The sequence below is a fragment of the Leucoraja erinacea genome, chromosome 14 (genome assembly GCF_028641065.1).
Source record: "Leucoraja erinacea ecotype New England chromosome 14, Leri_hhj_1, whole genome shotgun sequence".
NCBI lineage: Eukaryota > Metazoa > Chordata > Chondrichthyes > Rajiformes > Rajidae > Leucoraja > Leucoraja erinaceus.
In genome coordinates, this window is record NC_073390.1 from 47,299,796 (window position 1) to 47,320,665 (window position 20,870).

The window sequence follows — 20,870 nt, forward strand, 5'->3', positions numbered from 1 at the left end:
TCTCTGCATAATTTGGTATGGAATGCAATTGTGTATGGTATGTCAATAGGTATGATATGGCATTATGTATTGTGTATGGTACGCAGAGCAAAGAATTTCACCGTGACATGTCACATGTATCAATTAATCAACCAATCTATCCACAGATGCCACCTGACCCGCTGAGTTTCTCCAGCACGTTGTGTTTTAATTCAGCTCTTGTCTCTTTCCAAGTATATTACTGGATGCTCATCATAGTCTTACTTGAAGTTAGCAATGAGTAATCTATGTTAAATGACTCCCTATTTGAGAGTCAAATGTACCAGGAATGAGTTTATTACTTGATATTTGTCATTTGTGTTTCACAATTTAAACTTGGAGAATAGCGATTACAAAAAAGCCGATACTGAGAAGCATTATTATAAAGGAGATCAGCAGGGAAGCTATTGTGGAGGTGCTCACAGCAAAACGTAACTGGCAGTCAAATCATTTAATTTTCATGTGTAATTGTCTTTGTAAAAGCGGAGTGTAACTGGAGCCACTGGTGATAATGGTGAGAAAGTTACTAAACTACCTAATGCCAAAGATTGCTGGAGAATTTATATCATGATGAATGAGATGGAACAAAGCAATCACAAACAATATAAGAGAACATAGTTACTCTTGAGAAATAGCAAATATGTGCTCGAGAACAGGAAAATCCTGATAGCCTATGATTAGAGAAATGAACTGCTTTGAAAGGCAGCAGCAATACTTTTGGAGGAATCCAATCATAATCTGCAGTAATGATTTGAAGCAGAATTAAACAGGAAACAAAAGGTCTATGAAGATTAGTGGAAAGAATACCAATGGAGGATTAATGAAATCAACAATTTGTGGTGAAGAATTTTAGCAGGGAGACTGCGAAACTGAACCATCCTACCAACAACTGGAGAGCAGTCCTGAACTACTATCTACCTCATTGGACACCCTCGAACTATCTTTGATCAGACTTTATTGGACTTAATCTTGCACTAAACGTTATTCACATTATTCCCTTTTTCATGTATTTGTATGCTGTCGATGGCTAAACTGTGATCACATATTGTCTTTCCGCTGACTGGTCAGCAGGCAACAAAAGCTTTTCACGGCACTTCAGTACATGATGATAAACAAAACTCAACTAAAAACTAGATTGAAGCATTTAAGGAATTACGAATTTAAACTAGATTTAGATTTAAAGGCGATACAGTGGCCTCGCAGCAGAGCAACTACAACGTCAACATACAACGCCAGAGTCCCAGGTTTGTCCTGACTACAGGTGCTTGTCTGTACGGAGTTTGTACGTTCTTCCTGTAACCAGCATGGGTTTTTATTTTCCATGATCTTCGGTTTCCTCCCACACTTCAATGACGTACAGGTTTGTTGGTTAATTGGCTTGGTGTAAATGTAAAATTCTAGAGTGTATAGGGGAGTGTTAATGTGCGGGGATCACTAGTCAGTGCAGACTCGGTGGGCCAAAGGGGCTTTTTCCACGCTATATCTTTTTCCACGCTTCCTGGGAATCCATATTGAGGAGGACCTGACGTGGAGCGTGAACACCACTGCGCTGCTGAAAAAGGTCCAGCAGAGACTGCACTTCCTGAGGGTGCTCAGGAAGAATAACATCAACTCAGAGACTGCTGCTGTCCTTTTATCGGTGCTCCATTGAGAGCATACTAACATACTGTGTATGCGTGTGGTACACCAGCTGCACAGCGGCTCAGAGGAAAGCGCTCCAGAGGGCCATTGACAATGCCCAGAGGATTGTCGGCTGCCCTCTCCTTACCTTGGAGGACTTACACAGTTCCCGCTGCATCAAAAAATCCCAGAGTATTATAAAGGACATTTCCCACCCCGGACACTCCCTGTTTGAACTGTTGCCGTCAGGCAGACGGTACAGATCTACAAGGACAAGGACAAACAGACTAAAAAACAGTTTTTACCCCACTGCTATAAAGGCACTAAATGTAGCCGCCAAGGAACGCAGGGGCGAGACATACTAAGGGACTGTGGTACACTGTGAAATCGACAGAAGGATGGAGGGTTGGGTGTTTATGCGTGCTATTTTCATGATATTTATTTTAGTTGTTTATCTTTTAATATTTTACCTTGTATGTATCGTTAGCTTTTAGAAATGTTTGAATGGTGCACTGACTGGCTGACATTTTTAAATTTTGTTGTACATGGTTCATGTTACAATGACAATAAAGAAACTATTCTATTCTAAAACTAAACTAAACTAAAGTATGCTTTCTAATGTGCACCTGTAGTCACCCTCTGTCTTATCTAAATGTGTCATAATCTCTAGCTGTCTGTAAATCTGTCTGTATCTCTAAACTAAACTAATATCGGCAAAGGTTGTCTTAACATTTACATCAAGAATAAAAATAATGGTAAAGAGGAACTGGACACATTAAAAAGAGATTGTAATTACTGAGCATGTATGTTGCCTTGCTACGCATAGTGAACAAAGTCTATACATAACCAGAATTGCATTGATGAATTAGGATTAGCAAAGGGAATTAAATGTTGAGCATTAGTATAAATAAAAGAATCAAATCTAAAAAAAATAAATAGATTGAAATTCAATGAATCCCAGGCTTAGCCAACTTTCAGAGGTTATTAAAAAAGGGAAATAACTTATTTCCAATTTCCAAAGCTTTCTGCATTTAAAAATATTTAATAAATGGGATCATTGCTTTTGACATGACTATAGATATAAATAAACAATTTAGGAAACTTTCCTTTACATCCAAAAGACCCTTGGAACTCCAATAATTCTGGGAGTGTTTTTGTACTTCCGTTTATGAAGACAATGCTTAAGAAACATTTAGACAGGTACATGGATAGGACAGGTTTAGGGGAATATGAGCCAAACATAGGCATGTGGGACTAGTGTAGATGAGACAGGTTGATTGGTGTGGACAAGTTGGGTCATTGGGCCTATTTACACGATGTATGACACTTTGATTGTTATTTCAACTGGAAAAATCACTTTATAGCCGAATCTTTGATTCTCCTCGGCCTTGCATTTGAATTATATTGCAACTAATGTGGTGTTTGAAGACCTTGAATTAAAACAATATATTATCACCAGCCGCAAGTCGTTTCTGCTCTAGAGAAAAAAAAGTTACTAAATAGACCTTAGGAATTAGGAATTCTTAATAGTAAAATTAGGAATTCTTCTTAACAGAAAGTGAACTATCAATTTTTGAATAAGATTGTTTTATAGAAACATAGAAACATAAAAACATAGAAAATAGATGCAGGAGTAGAGACCATTCAGCCCTTCACGCCAGCACCGCCATTCAATACGATCATGGCTGATCATCCAAAATCAGTGCCCCATTCCTGCTTTTTTCCCCCATATCCCTTGATACTGTTCGCCCTAAGAGCTATATCTAACTCTCTTGAAAACATCCAGTGAACGCTGGCGTGCTGGCGGTGCTGGCCTGGCGGTGCTGGCGTGAAGGGCTGAATGGCCTCTACTCCTGAACACATACGCCAGAATCCTGTACATTGACTTCAGCTCAGCGTTTAATACCATCATCCCACAGAGACTTGTGGAGAAACTAACCCTGCTGGGCCTCAACACCACCCTGTGTCACTGGATCTTGGACTTTCTGACAGAGAGAGACCGCAGTCAGTCCGTGTTGGCAAGAACACTTCAGGCTCGATCACGCTGAGCACCGGCTCCCCTCAAGGCTGTGTGCTCAGCCCGCTGTTGTTCACACTGCTCACACATGACTGTGCTGCCAGATTCAGGGAAAATAAAATCATAAAATTCGCGGACGACACTACAGTGGTGGGACTCATCAGTGGAGATGACGAAACAATGTATAGGGAGGAAGTAGAACAACTGGTGGACTGGTGCGGCAAAAATAACCTAGAATTGAATGTCGACAAAACTAAGGAGATGGTTGTCGACTTCAGGAGGGCGCAGCCAAAGCATACACCGCTCAACATTAGTGGCACTGCAGTGGAGAGAGTGGAGAGCATAAAGTTCCTCGGTGTGCAAATAACGGACAGCCTCACCTGGTCCAGGAACACCACTGGGACCGTCAAACGGGCCCATCAGCGACTGCACTTCCTGAGGAAACTAAAACAGGCCTCACTCCCCACCAACATCCTCAGGACTTTCTACAGGGGCACGGTGGAGTCTGTACTCACATACTGCATAAATACGTGGTACTGCACCTGCAACTGCTCGGACAAGAAGGCTCTGCAGAGGGTAGTGAGAGGAGCAGAGAGGATCATTGGCGTCTCCCTACCCTCGGTACAAGAACTGTTCCAGAGCCGCTGTCTGAAGAAAGCACAGAGAATTGCCAAGGACAAACTGCACCCCCTCCACACACACCTGGATCTCCTGCCATCAGGCAAGAGATATCGTAGCATCAAAGCCCGGACTACGAGGCTGCTAAACAGCTTCCTACCACAGGCTGTGAGGCTGCTAAACAGTCACTCTGCACCCACAGTCACTTGACTTGACTCTGCGGCTGGCACGGACACTTTAATACTGGCACTGGCCACTCAAATCAGCGGCCCCGGACATTTTTATGATTGGTTTATTGAATTTTAACATTGTGTTTTTTTTACCTGCTTTTAACTATTTATACTGTTCCATCAGGGACTGGATTGTTTTTAGTGTTATTATGTGTGAAGTGTTTAAATTTCATGTGCGATGCTCCGCTATTCACTGGGAAACGTCTTTTCATTTTGCACTGTAACAACTGTTGCTTGCAAGATGACAATAAAGGTTGATTGATTGATTGATTGATTGATTGAATTGGCTTCCACTGCCTTCTGTGGCAGATAATTCCACAGATTCACAACTCTGTATTATTCCTGTACCAATTCCTTACTCCAGGTATAATTTCTTCCATCTCTGCCAACTTGACACATTTGTCCTCTGCAGTCTTTTGGTTACATGCATCCGAAAGAGATTTGATAACTTTAGTCTATTAGCTAAAGGTGAATGTCATTGAACGACAGTGAAAGTGACTCACTGACCTGTTTAATGAATTGACCACGTGACCAAAGCTAGTGAATAGCAATCACTTGCAGATCCTCTGATAGTTATGTCTGAGATGGCGTATTAGGCCCTCAATATTCATTGAATTCATTGCATAATGGCATTGACAACTCCACTGTTAATGAAAACATAGATTGTGTTGTAGGCAGTATGCATGGATAAAAAAACTAGGAAGTTATTGGTGAATTTAGTGAATAAGCTTTAGTTTAGAGATGCAGTGTGGAAACAGGCCCTTCGGCCCATTGAGTCCATGCTGACTAATGATCGCCTGTGCACTAGTTCTATCCCACACCCTAGGGACAATTTACAGAAGCCAATTAACCTACAAACTTGCATGTCTTGGGAATGTGGGAGGAAACCAGAGAATCTGGAGAAACCCACGTGGTCACAGAGAGAATGTACAAACTCTGTACAGGTAGTCAAGATTGAACTGGCACTGCAAGGCAGCAACTATACCTCTGCTCCACCATGCAGCCCTTGGCAAAGACAAATCAATGTCACTGTAAATATTTAAAAAGTTATGTCATGTACTTCATATCTAAAGAAATAAGAGCACTTTCAAAAGACTGGAAAGCTAGAAATAGTGGAGCTTCAAAATATAATTGACTAGATAATTAAAATGTCATGAACAGAAAATAATTAATAGACTCCACATCTTTAAATTAGGGGATTAGAATGCTAGAGCTTAAAAATGTGTCTGTTGCTATACAAATCCATGCTTAGGCCACATGGAAGAACAGTTCTATGGATTACACCCTCAAAAAGATGTAATGGACTTGAAGGGCTTTCGGGATAGATTCACAGGAACAATGCCAGGACTCAAAGAGTTAAAATCCATGGGGTGATTACACAAAGCGATGTGGCACACAGATATGGTAAGATTTGAGTGAAGTGTTCAAGATATTAAGGAAAACTGATCAGGTAGCAACATATATTTCTGCTATCGAGTCATACAGCATGAAAACAGGCCCTTCAGCCCAACTTGCCCACACCAGCCAACATGTCCCATCTACGAGGCAGGAAACATGTTCCCGATGTTGGGGGAGTCCAGAACCAGGGGCCACAGTTTAAGAATAAAGAGTAAGCCATTTAGAACGGAGACGAGGAAACACTTTTTCCTCACAGAGAGTGGTGAGTCTGTGGAATTCTCTGCCTCAGATGGCGGTGGAGGCAGGTTCTCTGGATGCTTTCTAGAGAGAGCTAGATAGGGCTCTTAAAAATAGCGCAATCGGGGGATATGGAGAAAAGGCAGGAACCGGGTACTGATTTGGGGATGATCAGACATGATCACATTCAATGGCGGTGCTGGCTCAAAGAGCCAAATGGCCTACTCCTGCACCTATTGTCTATTGTCTATTGTCTATTAATAGAAGAATAGAATACGTTTATTGTCATTGCACAAACATCTTTGCAACTCCTTCGGTGTGTACATAAAAGACACAGGATAACATTTTTTAAAAAGAACAAAACACAACAGCCATTGACTCACACTAGCCCCTATCTGCATTTCGCCCATATCCCTCTAAACCTGTCCTATACATGTACCTGTGTAATTGTTTCTTAAACGCTGCAATATTCCCTGCCTCGACTACCTCATCTGACAGCTCGTTCCACACACCCAAGACCATTTGTATGAAAAAGGTACCCCTCAGATTCGTATTAATTTTTTTCCCCTTCGTATTGAACCTATGTCCTTTGGTTCACAATTCCTCTACACAGGGCAAGAGACTCTACCCGGCTCTGCTGTGCGTCTACCTGATCTATTCCTCTCATGATTTTATACACCTCTATAAGATTACCCCTCATCCTCCTGCGCTGCAAGAGTCCTAGCCTGCTCAACCTCTCCAATGAGACCTGACAACATCCTCGTAAATCTTCTCTCTACCCTTTTCCAACTTGACTGAGTTGGTTAGAAAGTTCAGGAGAGTTGGGGTGTATAATGCGTGTCCCAGAGCCACTAGTTTTTTTGAAATTAAATTAAAACAAACTTCAGCTTAAAAAAGAGAGTAAGAATTTGAAACTATTCCACAAATGTCACTGATGTTACATCAATTGTCAATTTTAAATCCGAGATTGATTATTTGTGTTAACCCAGATCCATGGCAGGGCATGGGGAAGGCAAGAGTGTGGATTTAAGACACAATCGACAGCCTCGTTGAGCGACAGAAAGACTTAATAAAAATTAATATTCTCTTCACATGATCGTAAAAAAAAGGACTGCAGGTCAATAATGTTAACACCAGTGGTGAGAAACTGGTTAGAATCCATCAATAGAATAAAGTAAGTAGAAAAATATAAGGCACTTCCACTCCCATGCTCTCCGTAAGGTCTGCACTCAAGGAGATGATACTTGAAGACAAAATACTGCAGTTCTTGGTGTTTGACTTTAGTCCAATGAACTAATAACAAGTTCTCTAATAGCTATTGAATTCTGCAGACTTGAGAACTTCTACAGATGCACCAAAGAAAGCATATTGCTGGGCAGCATCACAGCTTGGTTTGGTGAACAGCTCTGCCCAAGACCGCAAGAAATTGCAGAGTTGTAGATGGAGTCCATCACACAGACCGGACTTCCCACCATTGACTCTATTTACACTTCACATTGCATCGGAAAAGCAGCCAAAATAATCAGACTTGGTCATTCTCTCTTCTCCCTGCTCCTGTCCGGCAGAAAGTACAGAAGCTTGAAAGCGCGCACCACCAGACTCAGGAACAGTTTCTTCCCCTCTGTTATTAGACTTCTGAACGGTCCTTTCATAAGCTAGGATGCTGTTCGATTCACCTCTAGTCCATTGCAGACATTGGAGTTTGTTTATGGAACTGATGCGCTACAATGCTGAGAACTATATTCTGCACTCTGTATCTTCCCTTTTGCTCTTATCTTTGCACGAGTTTGATTCAATTGCATTCATGTATAGTATTATCTGATCTGACAGGATAACATGGAAAGTAATTTAAGAAGGAACTGCAGATGCTGGAAAATCAAATGTAGACAAAAGTGCTGGAGTTGAGTTTCTCCAGCACCCGCTGAGTTTCTCCAGCATTTTTGTCTACCAGCATGGAAAGTAAAGTGCGTCACTGTGTCTTGGTACATATGACGATAATAAACCTAAACCTAAGCACTTCCTATGAATTCCATGCAATGTTTCTACATCTGGTGATACCAGTAACAGTAAAATGACTGCACTGTTTTCACATAATCTGCAACATATTTTCCTACACTTTAGCTCAGAGATACAAGATGGAAATAGGCCCTTCGGCCCACCAAGTCCATGCTAACCTTCGATCGCCTGTCAACATCAGTTCTACTTTATCCCACTGTTCACACACTAAGGGCAGAGGGCCAATTAGCCTACAAACCCGCACTCCTTTGGGATGTGGGATGAAACCGGAGCACCAGGAGGAAACCCACACGGTCACAGGGAGAACGGGCAAACCCTGTACAGACAGTACCGGACGTCAGGATCAAACCCAGGTCTCTGATGTTGTGAGGCAGCATCTCTATCATCTGTGCCACTGTTGCAAAGTTGTGTATAATTTAAATAATACAAATTATTAACCATTTATTATTTATAAATTAAAAATTACAATGTTGCCCGAACCATTGTGTTCCACCAGCACTTTGTCTTTGCTCAAGATTCCAGCATCTGCAGTTCATTGTGTCTCCGAATTAGTGATCTCAGTTTTCTCAACTTGGGTTCAGTTATTGAGACATACATCATGGAAACAGGCCCTTTGGCCCAACTCGTGCATGTCGACCAAGACGCCACATCTAAATTAGTTCCATTAGCCCAGCGATCACCCCCATACACTTGCACTATCCTACACACTAGGGACAATTTACAGAAGCCAATTAACCTACAAACCTGTATGTATTTGGAGCGTGGGAGGAAACCAGAGCACCTGGAGAAATCCCACAGGGTCACAGCGAGAACATATAAAATCTGTACACACAACAACAGTAGTCAGGATGGAACTGGGTCTTTGGCACTGTGCTAGCCCACTCAACTCTGTTCAACTGCTGTAATTCAATGCAATTTATTTGTCATTTGGACCCCTGAGGTTCAAACTATGACGTTTCTGCAGCCTACATTACAAGCAAATACACCCCACCATAATTATGTACATAAACATCCATTGCATCGCTGTGATGGAAGGCCAAACCTGACATTATCTCTCCACCACTCCCCCCCCCCCCCCAGCCCCCTGAAGAAGGGTTCCACCCGAAACATCACCCATTCTTTTTCACCAGAGATGCTGCCTGACCTGCTGAGATACTCCAGCACTTTGTATCTATCTCCCAGGAAATGTATCTTGCCCAGTTCTCAACTCAAATTCCAGTAAACTATTATCAGAGAAAACTTTCAAGTACTTTGCAATTTATCTGACCCTAGTAATATTTCAAACCAACAGGGCAATTTAGTTCAAGGAAATATAAATCCAGCCCAATCTATATCCCGTCAGCTGGTAGCTGCCAAATATACCATTAGAGAAAAAAGCGCTTTAACTTTTACTTGCTTGGGATTCCAGCTACCCCTCTCTGCACTAAAGCCCCAATCATAATGTGTAGGTTTGAAACAGAAGATGCAACGGAGACCCGACAAAGAAACATTCGGGTCTTTTAAATAAATTGCATTCTTAAAAGTTTGCCCCTCCCTACCGCACCCCACCCACACCCCCCTAAATCACACTTGCCAACAAAGGAATTTTGAGCATACTACTTAAGAACATAGACAAAAAAATAATAAAAACGCAGACGGGCTGCAGAGGCTGCTGCTGACGAGAGTCGTGCCGCCTACCGTTCCACATACCCACCATCTTACGAGTCTTGCATTTTATGGCTACCTGACATCCTGTTCGTGGACTGCAGCAGTCTGAAGAAGGGTTCCACCCGAAACATCACCCATTCTTTTTCACCAGAGATGCTGCCTGACCTGCTGAGATACTCCAGCACTTTGTATCTATCTCCCAGGAAATGACTTGCCCAAAACGCTACCTATCCATTTCTTCCACAGATGATGTGCAGGAATAAACTGCAGATGCTCGTTTATATCGGATAAACATGTAAAGGGACTGTCCCACTGTAAGGAGCTAAATCAAGAGCTATATCCGTCAGCAGCTGCCAAATCAAAACTCGTGGTAAGCACGTAGACATTTAACGTACTTGCTTGGGATTCTACCCCTCTCTGCCAACCAATCATAATGTGTATTTGAAACAGAAGATGCTAAAAAATCACATTTTAAATTTTAAATAAATTGCATTCTGCCCTTTGCATTCCACTACCGCAAGTGGACACATCCTAAATCATCTTGCCTGTTAAGGATTTTGAGCATATCCTTCAGTCCGTTTCACCTTAATTCAAAAGGTACTCATCTTTAAGATACTCTGGCATTAGTCCAGATAGATGTACAGCCTGCCTCCAGTTACTTTTCCCAAATCGCAAAGTGCTGGAGGAACTCAATGGGTCGTTGAGGAAGTGGAGTGGGCAAACTGAAGAAGGATTCTGACCCAAAACATTACCTATCCATTTCTTCCACAGATGATGTGCAGGAATAAACTGCAGATGCTCGTTTATACCGGAAAAAACATGAAAAGCTTGAGTAAAGGGGCTGTCCCACTGTACGAGCTAATTCAAGAGCTTTCCCGAGTATTAAAAAAAAATCAAACTCGTGGTAAGCATGTAGACTGTACGTAGCTGGTACGTCGGAGCTCGGGGACGTCTCTTAGCGGCTCGTAACGCTAACGGCAGGTACTCGGGAAACGCGGTAAGACTCGTGAAGATTTTTCAACATTGCAAAATGTCCACGAGAGCCCCGAGTACCTACGAGCGGCTATTAACGTAATTCTCCAAGTTTGAATCAGGGGCATCTCGGGAGAACTCTTGAATTAGCTCGTATAGTGGGACAGCCCCATAACTCAGCAGGTCAGGCAGCATCTCTGGAGAAAAGGAATAGGTGATGTTCTTAAGAAGGGTCTGAACCCCAAACATCACCTATTCCGTTTCGCCAGAGATGCCGCCTGACCCGCTGAGTCACATCTATCTTCCATCTACCTTCCTCCAGAGATGATTACTGACCAGCTAAGTTCCTCCAGCACTTTGTGTTTTGTTCAAGATTCCAACACCTGCAGTTCCTTGTGACTTCAATTATTTTTCAGTTGCACTCCGCAACTACCCACACAGTGGTAAACAATGGCATTTTCTAGTTTTATCCAACAGGCCAGAAACTGGAATGGGCCATTTCAAAACCATAACCTAAAATCAAAGGGCACTTGAAAAATGTTAATTCCAACATTAAATTGATCTGTATTTGGTAGATATAACAGTAATGAGACATGTATCTAAAATAAGGAGTTGTCATGACTTGAAACGTCACCTATCCATGTTCTCCAGGGATGCTGCCTGCCCCGCTGAGTTACTCTAGCACTTTGTGTTCTAACAAGGAGCCTAATGTCTCTTTGAGAAATCTAATTCAATATTTTTGAGATCATACTTAATTTTCAGGATGAGTTAATAGCTCATTTTTGGGACAAATAGTCAACTTTTTGTGTAGTGATTTGTGGATTCTCTAAGGGCTAAATTTGATTATCGGAATAGCTTTTATATAGAGTCATAGAGTCTTACAGTGTGGAAACAGGCCCTTCAGCCCAATGTGCTCACACTGGCCAACGTGTCCCAGCTACACTAGTCCCACCTGCCTGTGATTGGCCCACATCCCTCCAAGTGTGTCCTATCCATGTAACATAGGGCTGCTTATACTCTAGCTGTGGCTTACCCATGCTCTCAACATTGTAACGTAACTTTCTTATACCCCTTTGGTCGATTAATGAAAGCAAATATCCCACATGTCTTCATCAACATCTTATCTACCTCTTCTGCTAACTTCATGAATCCAAAGTCACCAAAATCCTCTCTTACTTTTTGCTCCGTAAATTGATTTTTCATGTTCAACCCTTATTAATCCTTCTAAAGGCCTCGCTGAAGTCCGCACAGATCACATCAACCGCGCTGAACACATTAATACATATGCTACCTTTTTTAAATTATAATCACAGTAGTCAGACTAGATCTCCCCCTAACACGACTTTTATCCAAGGGTATAAATGTCAAAGTCCAGAGAACATAAATTTAACATGAAAGGGGGAAAGTTGAATGGAGAGGTGCAGGACAGCTTATTTTCACAGAGCGTCTTTATTTTCCTTAATCTTGTCTGCCAGTGTGTGTCTTAACCAGTATGTACCAGTGGTAAGAATCCACCTCCCAAACATTTACTTTTTCCCATTTTGTTTAGTTTAGTTCAGAGATACAGTGTGGAAACAGGCCCTTCGACCTGTCCACTCCGACTCATTCCATCCTACATACTTTACCGAAGCCAATTAATCTACAAACCTTCTGTACATGTCTTTGGAATGTGGGAGGAAACCGGATCTCCTGGAGAAAAACCCACGCGGTCACAGGGAGAATGCACAAACTCCGTACAGACAGCACCCGTACTCAGGATCGAACTCAGGCCTCTAGCCCTGTAAGACCGCAACTCTACCACTGCGCCACTGTGTCGGATAGTTTTGAAGCTCTCTTGGGATGCATCATGTTGGGATTACCTCATCTTGTTTATGTCTAGGAAGCAGGCAAAATAGGAAGATTTTCTCCATTAGATTGCAACACTGATTAGTTCCAAGGTTTACACTAGCCATTGGGAAACAGATGGTATGGTTGACATTTGCCTAGCATCAGTCACACAACTAATTGTTTCATAGATCATACATGGTGCCAGCGGAGAGGACCTTCAGCCTTTGCTGTTCATCTACAGGGAAACAAGCACGTTATGCAGGGTTGGGACATGAGGTGGCGATTAGAGGGTCTGCACTGTAACCTTGCACAGCATCTCACTGACTGAGTATCTCATTGTGATCACTGCAAAGTCAACACCATGAATTGCAAATATGGGGTCAAACAGAGTTCACAGCAGGCTATTTACATGTATTCTGCCTTGTCACCATGACCAATCAATTGGAGACACAAAGAACTGCTGACGCTGGTTTACAATAAAAAGCACAAAGTACTGAAGCGGGTCAGGCAGCATCTTGCTGAAGTTGGATAGGCAATGTTTCAACTCATAAGATCATAAGTGATGGGAGTAGAATTAGGCCATTACTCATGGCTGATCTATCTCTCCCTCCTAACCCCATTCTCCTGCCTTCTCCCCATAACCTCTAACACCCGTACTAATCACAGAAGGTTGGGACCCTTATTCTGACGTGTACATAGGTACAGTGAAAAGCTTTTGTTGCGTGCTAACCAGTCTGCGGAAAGACAATACATAATTACAATCGAGCCGTCTACAGTGTACAGAAACATGATAAAGGGAATAACATGCATAACGTTTTGTGCAAGATAAAGTCCAGGAAAGTCCGATCAAAGAGAGTCCGAGGGCCTCCAATGAGGTGGAATACAGTAGGTGGGGAAAAGCTGAGAGGTGGGGCGAGTCAAGGTTGAGTAAGTGATGGGTGGAAACTGGTGAGGGGAGAGGGCGGTTGATTGGCACATGGGTGGACAAAGGCCAGGGATAAGAAGAAGACAAAAGGCTGAGAGATATGGAGAGAGGATGTGTGAAATGTGGAGCCTGAGGAATGGATGTAGATAGAAGAGGACAAGGGAAAGGGAGAGGTGGAGGGGCAGGGAAGGTGGGCGGGATAGTGGGAGAAATGGGTGCACATCCAAGTGAGCCAAAGTGGAGAGAGGAGTGTTGTTGGTTAGTTACCTAAAATTGGAGAATTCAATGGTCATAATTTAGACTTTGTAGATACAACACGGGAACAGGCCCTTCAGCCCATCCATCCATGCTCACCCAGTCCATACCGACCACCCAACCCGCCGATCACCCCGTACACTTGATGAAGCCGAATTTTAGTTAAAAATATAAGAAGATATTAAATTGGTTTCTGGGCTAGCTTACAGCTTATATTTAGTCTCAAATTAGGCTTGCCTTAGGTTGCGGGTGTGTGAGATAATAAATCCTATAACATTGTCTCCCAAGTGACAGGCAGAGAGAAGGAGCTAGAGATATCTTTGAAGTAAGATGCCATAAACCAAATGACCAATGTTTATGGGGAGGAGGCAATAAAGGAAGAGAGAAATAGCCAGTCACATCTTTGTAAACAAATGACCTATGTTTATGAGGGACCAAATGACAGAGGAAGCAGCGAAAAGAGCTAGGGTGGTCTATTTGGAGATAAAATGACCTAAAGCAAATGGCCAATGTTTTTAGTATATCTTGTACCATGTAAACAAAAGGTTTGATGTGATGCATTCTGTGGAAACCTTTTCCTGTACCTCTGACATGACTAATGTCTGTGGAATGTGCTAAGGGGACAAAAAAAAACCTATTTAAGGCAATGTAATTCTGTTGTTCAGAGAAGAGGACCGAGGACAGTCGAGTGTCTACATTGGTCACTTAGCTGGAGTTCTCCCTCCCTTCCATCGGCCGATGTTAAGTAAAGTTTTGAACTGGTCTACCAAACAGTTTGTGTGGTGGGTCTGTTTATTAAGAAGGGAACCTGGTTTAGTAGTTATAAAAGTAGCTTTTTCACACTAGCACAATCCTACACACTAGGGACAATTTACAATTTTACGAAGCCAATTAACCTACAAACCTGTACGTCTTTGGAGTGTGGGAGGATTCCGAAGCACCCGGAGAAAACTCACGCAGTCAAAGGGAGACTGTACAAACTCCGTACAGACAGCACTCATAGTCAGGATCGAACCCAGGTTCATCCAGTTTGTGTGTAGCCTCGCTCTGGCAATGGAGGGGGCTCAGGACAGAATGGGAACAGGACAAAATAGCCAACGGTATCTACTCTGAACTACAGGGGCCAAGTTTATGAAACACTTACAGAGCCCTCCATAATGTTTGGGACAAAGACCCATCATTTAATTATTTGCCTCTTTACTCCACAATTTGAGATTTGTAATAGAAAAAAACACATATGGTTAAAGTGCACCTTGTCAGATTTTATTAAAGGGTATGTTTATACATTTTGGTTTCACCATGTAGAAATTACAGCTGTGTTTATACATAGTCCCCCCATTTCAAGGCACCATAATGTTTGGGACACATGGCTTCACAGGCGTTTGTAATTGCTCAGGTGTGTATAATTGCCTCCTAAATGCGGGTATAAGAGAGCTCTCAGCACCTAGTCTTTCCTCCAGTCTTTCCATCACCTTTGGAAACTGTTATTGCTGTTTATCAAAGAAGCCATCATGCGACTGAGAAACAAGAATAAAACTGTTAGAGACATCAGCCTAACCTTAGGCTTACCAAAATCAACTGTTTGGAACATCATTAAGGAGAAAGAGACCACTAGTGAGCTTACGAATCACAAAAGGACTGGCAGGCCAAGGAAGACCTCCACAGCTGATGACAGAAGAATTCTCTCGATAATAAAGAAAAATCCCCAAACACCTGTCCGACAGATCAAAAACACTCTTCAGGAGTTAGGTGTGGATTTGTCAATGACAACTGTCCACAGAAGACTTCATGAACAGCAATACAGAGGCTACACCGCAAGATACAAACCACAGGTTAGCCGCAAAAATAGGATGGCCAGGTTACAGTTTGCCAAGAAGTACTTGAAAAAGCAACCACAGTTCTGGAAAAAGGTCTTGTGGTCAGATGAGACGAAGATTAACATATCAGAGTGATGGCAAGAGCAAATTATGGAGGAGAGAAGGAACTGCTCAAGATCCAAAGCATATCACCACATCTGTGAAACACTTATGAAACATTTACAATGCCCTCCATAAAGTTTGGGATAAAGACCCATCATTTATTTATTTCCCACTGTACTCCACAATTTGAGATTTGTAATAGAAAAAAATCACATGTGGTTAAAGTACACATTGTCAGATTCTATTGAAATGTTTATAAAATGTTATTTTATGGCCTGGGCATGTATGGCTGCTGAACGTACTGGCTCACTTATCTTCATGGATGATACAACTGCTGTTGGTAGAAGCTTAATGAATTCTGAAATGTATAGACATATCCTATCTGCTCAAGTTCAAACAAATGCATCAAAACTCATTGACCGGTGGTTCATTCTACAGCAAGACAATGATCCCAAACATACTGCTAAAGCAACAAAGAAGTTTTTCAAAGCTAAAAAATGGTAAATTCTTGAGTGACCAAGTCAATCACTCGAACTGAACCCAAATGAGCATGCCTTTTATATGCTGAAGAGAAAACTGAAGGGGACTACCCCCAAGCAGTGGCTAGTGGGGTACGTCAGGGCTTGGACCGCAGTTGTTGATAATATACATAATGATTTAGATGAAGGGTTTCAAAGTAACATTAGCAAATTTGCAGATGACCTAAAGCTGGGTGGTAGTGTGAACTGTGAAGAGGAGGCTATGAGAATGCAGGGTGATTTGGACAGGATGGGTGAATGGGCAGATGCATGGCAGACGCAGTTTAATGTGGAAAAATGTGGGGATATCCACTTTGGTAGCAAAAACAGGAAGGCAGATTATTATCTAAATGGTGTCAAGTTGAGAAAAGTAGTACAACAGGATCTGGGGGTCCTTGTTCATTAGTCAATGAAAATATGCATGCAGGTATAACAGGCAGTGAAGAAAGCGAATGGCATGTTGGCCTTCATTACAAGAGGAGTTGAGTATAGGAGCAAAGATGTCCTTCTGCAGTTGTACAGGGCCCTAGTGAGACCACAACTGGAGTATTGTGTGCAGTTTTTTGGCGGCAAATTTGAAGTGGCTCTGCTGCAGTGTGGGGGTTTTTGCGCGATACTTGGCAGGGGGCAAAGTCCATTTAACAGTCTTATCCCGGGATGGCTGTGACTGTCATAAGCTCTGATGGAGAGCATGGGCCTGTATACTCTGGATTTTGAAGGACGAGACGGGCTCCTATTGAAACATATAAGATTATTGGGAGGTTTAGACACACTAGAATGAAACATGTTCCCGATGTTGGGGGAGTCCAAAAAGGGTCTTTGTTTAAGAAGAGGGGTAAGCCATTAGAACGGAGATTGTATACTTTTCCACACAGGTGTTGTGAGTTTGTGAATTCTCTGCCTCAGAGGGGGGATATCCACTTTGGTATACTTTCAGAAAGGCTAGATAGGATCTAAAGATAGCGCAGTCAGAGAGAAAGTAGGAACGGGGTCTGGGGGTCCTTGGCCATGATCAATGAATGGCGGTGCTGGTTCGAAGGGCCGAATGGCATACTCCTGCACCTATTGTCTATTGTCTATAGTCTAAAACAAGCATAAGCTGAAGATGGCTGCCAATACAGGCCTGGCAGAGCAGCAACAGAGAAGACACCCATGATGTAGACTCCAAGCAGTCATTGCATGCAAAGGATTTGTAACAAAATACAGGTGCACAACCTTTCATCCGAAAGCCTTGGGACCAGACACTTGTCGGATTTCGGACATTTTCGGATTTCCGAATGGAAGATTTTTAGCGTAGATTAGGTAGGTAGCGCGGGCGGCTTGAAAAGTCTGGAGCAGCTGCCTCCTCCCCGGAGACCGGGAGAATCATTGCATAAATGTTAGTCAGTTAGTTTGGAGGGATTTTATGTGGTGGTGGTGGAGTAGGGGTGAAGGGGGAAACCTTCATACTTAGTCCCCTACCTGGTCGGCGACTCCCAACCTCGCGGAGCTGGGGGCTCCGTCCGGCCGCGGGCGGTGCCGGTTGTAGCTCCGACCCCGGCAACTCTACCCCTGGCTGCGCGGCTCCAAATCCAGCGACGCCCCGCGAATGTTGGGTCGGGCCACAGCGCTTAGAGCTTGCCGCACGGCGACCCGGTAAGGCAACACTTTTTCACACAGTGTCCCAGCGCTGCGACGTGCCGACTCTCTGCCTCAGAGCTGGGGTGGAGGCCGGTTCTCCGCGCTGGATTTTCAGCGCCTCGCAGCCAGATAGGGTCTCCGGGATAGCACGGAGCTACAACCGGCGCCGCCCGCAGCCCCACCGGCCACAGCGCTGCGGAGCTGACTGCACGGCGACCCGGTAAGGCATTGACCGCTCCCCGCCTCTCCGACCAGGTAGGGGACTAAGAATTAAAGTTTACCCCTGCACCCCCTTCACATAAAAGCCCTCCAAAAACTGACTAGCATTTAAGCAATCTTAAGATGGCTGCGTCTACAGGCCGGGGAGAGCAGCCGCTACAGAGTACAGACCTGGGTTGACCCATGTTTCGGGTCCAGTTTGGTGAAAAGGCGAGCTTTCCAAGCAGATGACATCTGGAACAAATGCGGTTTTCGGAGTTTTTGTCCGGAAACAAAACCTGTACTAAACATGGCTACTTTCATTTACATGACATTGCTGTGACCCAAACATTATGGTGCCCTGAAATGGGGGGGACTATGTATAAACACTGTTGTAATTTCTCCATGGTGAAACCAAAATGTATAAAAATGGCCTTTCTTAAAATCTGACAATGTGCACTTTAACCACATGTGATTTTTTTCTTTTACAATAAATACTCAGTAATTTCCTGTCTATTGAGTAGCAATCATTCAGTATTATTAACACTAATTTGACTCCTATTTTTCAGGTAACCAACATAATTGCCGTTTCACACCCTCCATCCTCTCACAGTGGGTCAACTTTGGCATTCCATTTTACAATGAGTGAGTTCAGCTCGGTTCTTAAAGAGTCTTGTTATAATCCAGTTTACTGATACTGCTTATAATATATAATTATAGCCTAACCAAACCACTGTGTGATGTAACGAAGGGTTTATTCTTAGCTCCCAAGGTCTTCTAACAAAGGTTTTAATGTGTTCAGTAATGGAGTCTCTCTTCCTGATCGCCAGCACTGTAATTTTACTGAATATCCTATTAAGACATTCAACAAGTGAGATTTTGATTCTATGTTGTCGTATGCAAGTGGTATTTAGCTTATGAAATTTCAAAGAAAGAACAATCTCCGAGGATGAAAGTAAGTCATCATTTTGAGGAGTTTTGCATCATTAAACATAGTTTTCTGCGTAGGTCACATTGATAGACTATGCAAATACAATGCGAGAATAATCAAATAAAGGGTTATCAGGAGTTTACTCACTTGAATGGGTAATTTTCCCAATAGGTATCCAATAACCTTTATCAACTTTATATAATGGAAATGAAGTTATTATTTTTTTTTTTAAGGCAATACAACAGCTTCTTTTTTCTTGTCTTTGTGTTTCTGTCAGGCTTATTATCCACAACACACAACCAACCCTACGGAGATTTCCAAGCATAAAAGGTAGTGACATGTGAACTTTAAAAGAAAGACTGAGGGAAAAAAAACCAAAATGAAAATGATACAAAGATACATTGAAAAAACAGGGGATCAAAATGTAGTCCAAGATGTGGATTTTGAAGATATATAGCAGGCAGAGCTAATTAAAGAGCGTATTCAAAACCTAGGACACACACTGAACGCGAGGTCAACAATGGTGAGACATGGAAAAGAAGACGCAGGAGCAGTATGGTAGCACTGTCGTTTAATTACTTAACTAGTATCCAAGTCTTGGAGTAAACCCACGCAAGTCACAGGGAGAACGTACAAACTCCGTACAGACACGCAGCCGCAGTCGGGATCGAACCCGCGTCTCTGGCACTGTAAGGCTGCAATTCTACCACTGTGTCACCCTGGCTTCCACCTTCCTCAATCTGGCCAAGGTTTGCCTTCAGACCTACTAATGACTCTTGATTCATGATTCTAGAATAAAGACTTATCTCTTATCTAATGTATTACCAAATTAGATTGGATAGCACACATACAAAAGCTTTCCACTGTATTTCGGCCCACATGCCAATAATAAATCAATAATAAATTCCTTGGAGAGCAGGAGGATGAAGGGCGAACTTACGATCATGAGATGAATAGATAAGGTCAATGTACAGAACCCAGAATATGGGGAATCAAAAACCAGAGGACATAGGTTTAGATGAGGGGGGGGAAATCCATTAGGAACCTGAGGGGCAACATTTTTACACAAAGGACCTTAGGTATATGGAACAAGCAGTTAGAGGAGGTTGTTGGGGTATTGTAGGTACTATCACAATGTTTAAAAAAACATTTGGACAGATACATGGACAGGAATAGAGGTATTTGGGCCACACACAGGCAGGTGGGACTAGTGTGGATGGGGCATTTTGGTTTGCATAGGCAAGTTGGGCTGAAGGGCCTGGTCCATGGTTGTGGTCCAAATGGCCTACTTCTGTGCTGCAGTGTTCTATATTCCACCAAGGAAGCTGATAAACACAAGGAAATATGATTTTTTTTTGTTGCCATTATTGAAACATAGCTCAAAGAGGGACAGTACTGACAGTTTAACATTCCTAGTTAATATGGTTTCAAGACGGGGAAAAGAAGAAATGAAACAGGGCGGAGTGGTGGCTCTTTCATTTGGCCAACAAGGAACAAAATGGAATGAATGGCACCCTTTTGTGTTGCAAACGTTCGAAACGGCATTGCCAGCTACACCCACTTCCTATAAATAATAACAACAAAAGTACATGCATTGGCAGCAGCCAACAGCCTTAAAAGAACACAGAGTGCTGGAGTAACTCAGCAGGTTAGGCAGCATCTCTGGAGAACATGGATAGGTGACAGTTCAGGGCGGGAGCTTTCTTCAGACTGATTCCGAGTTACTCCAGCGTTTTGTGTCCTTTTGTGTAAGCCAACATCTGCAGCTCCTGGTTTACGCAATAAACAGCCTTATCTGTGTGAACTGTACTCTGCTTCCTATGACAATTAATGCAGTTTTTACAACCAACATGGAGACACAAGTGACAGGAATCGAGAGCAAAACATAAACAGCTGGAAGAACT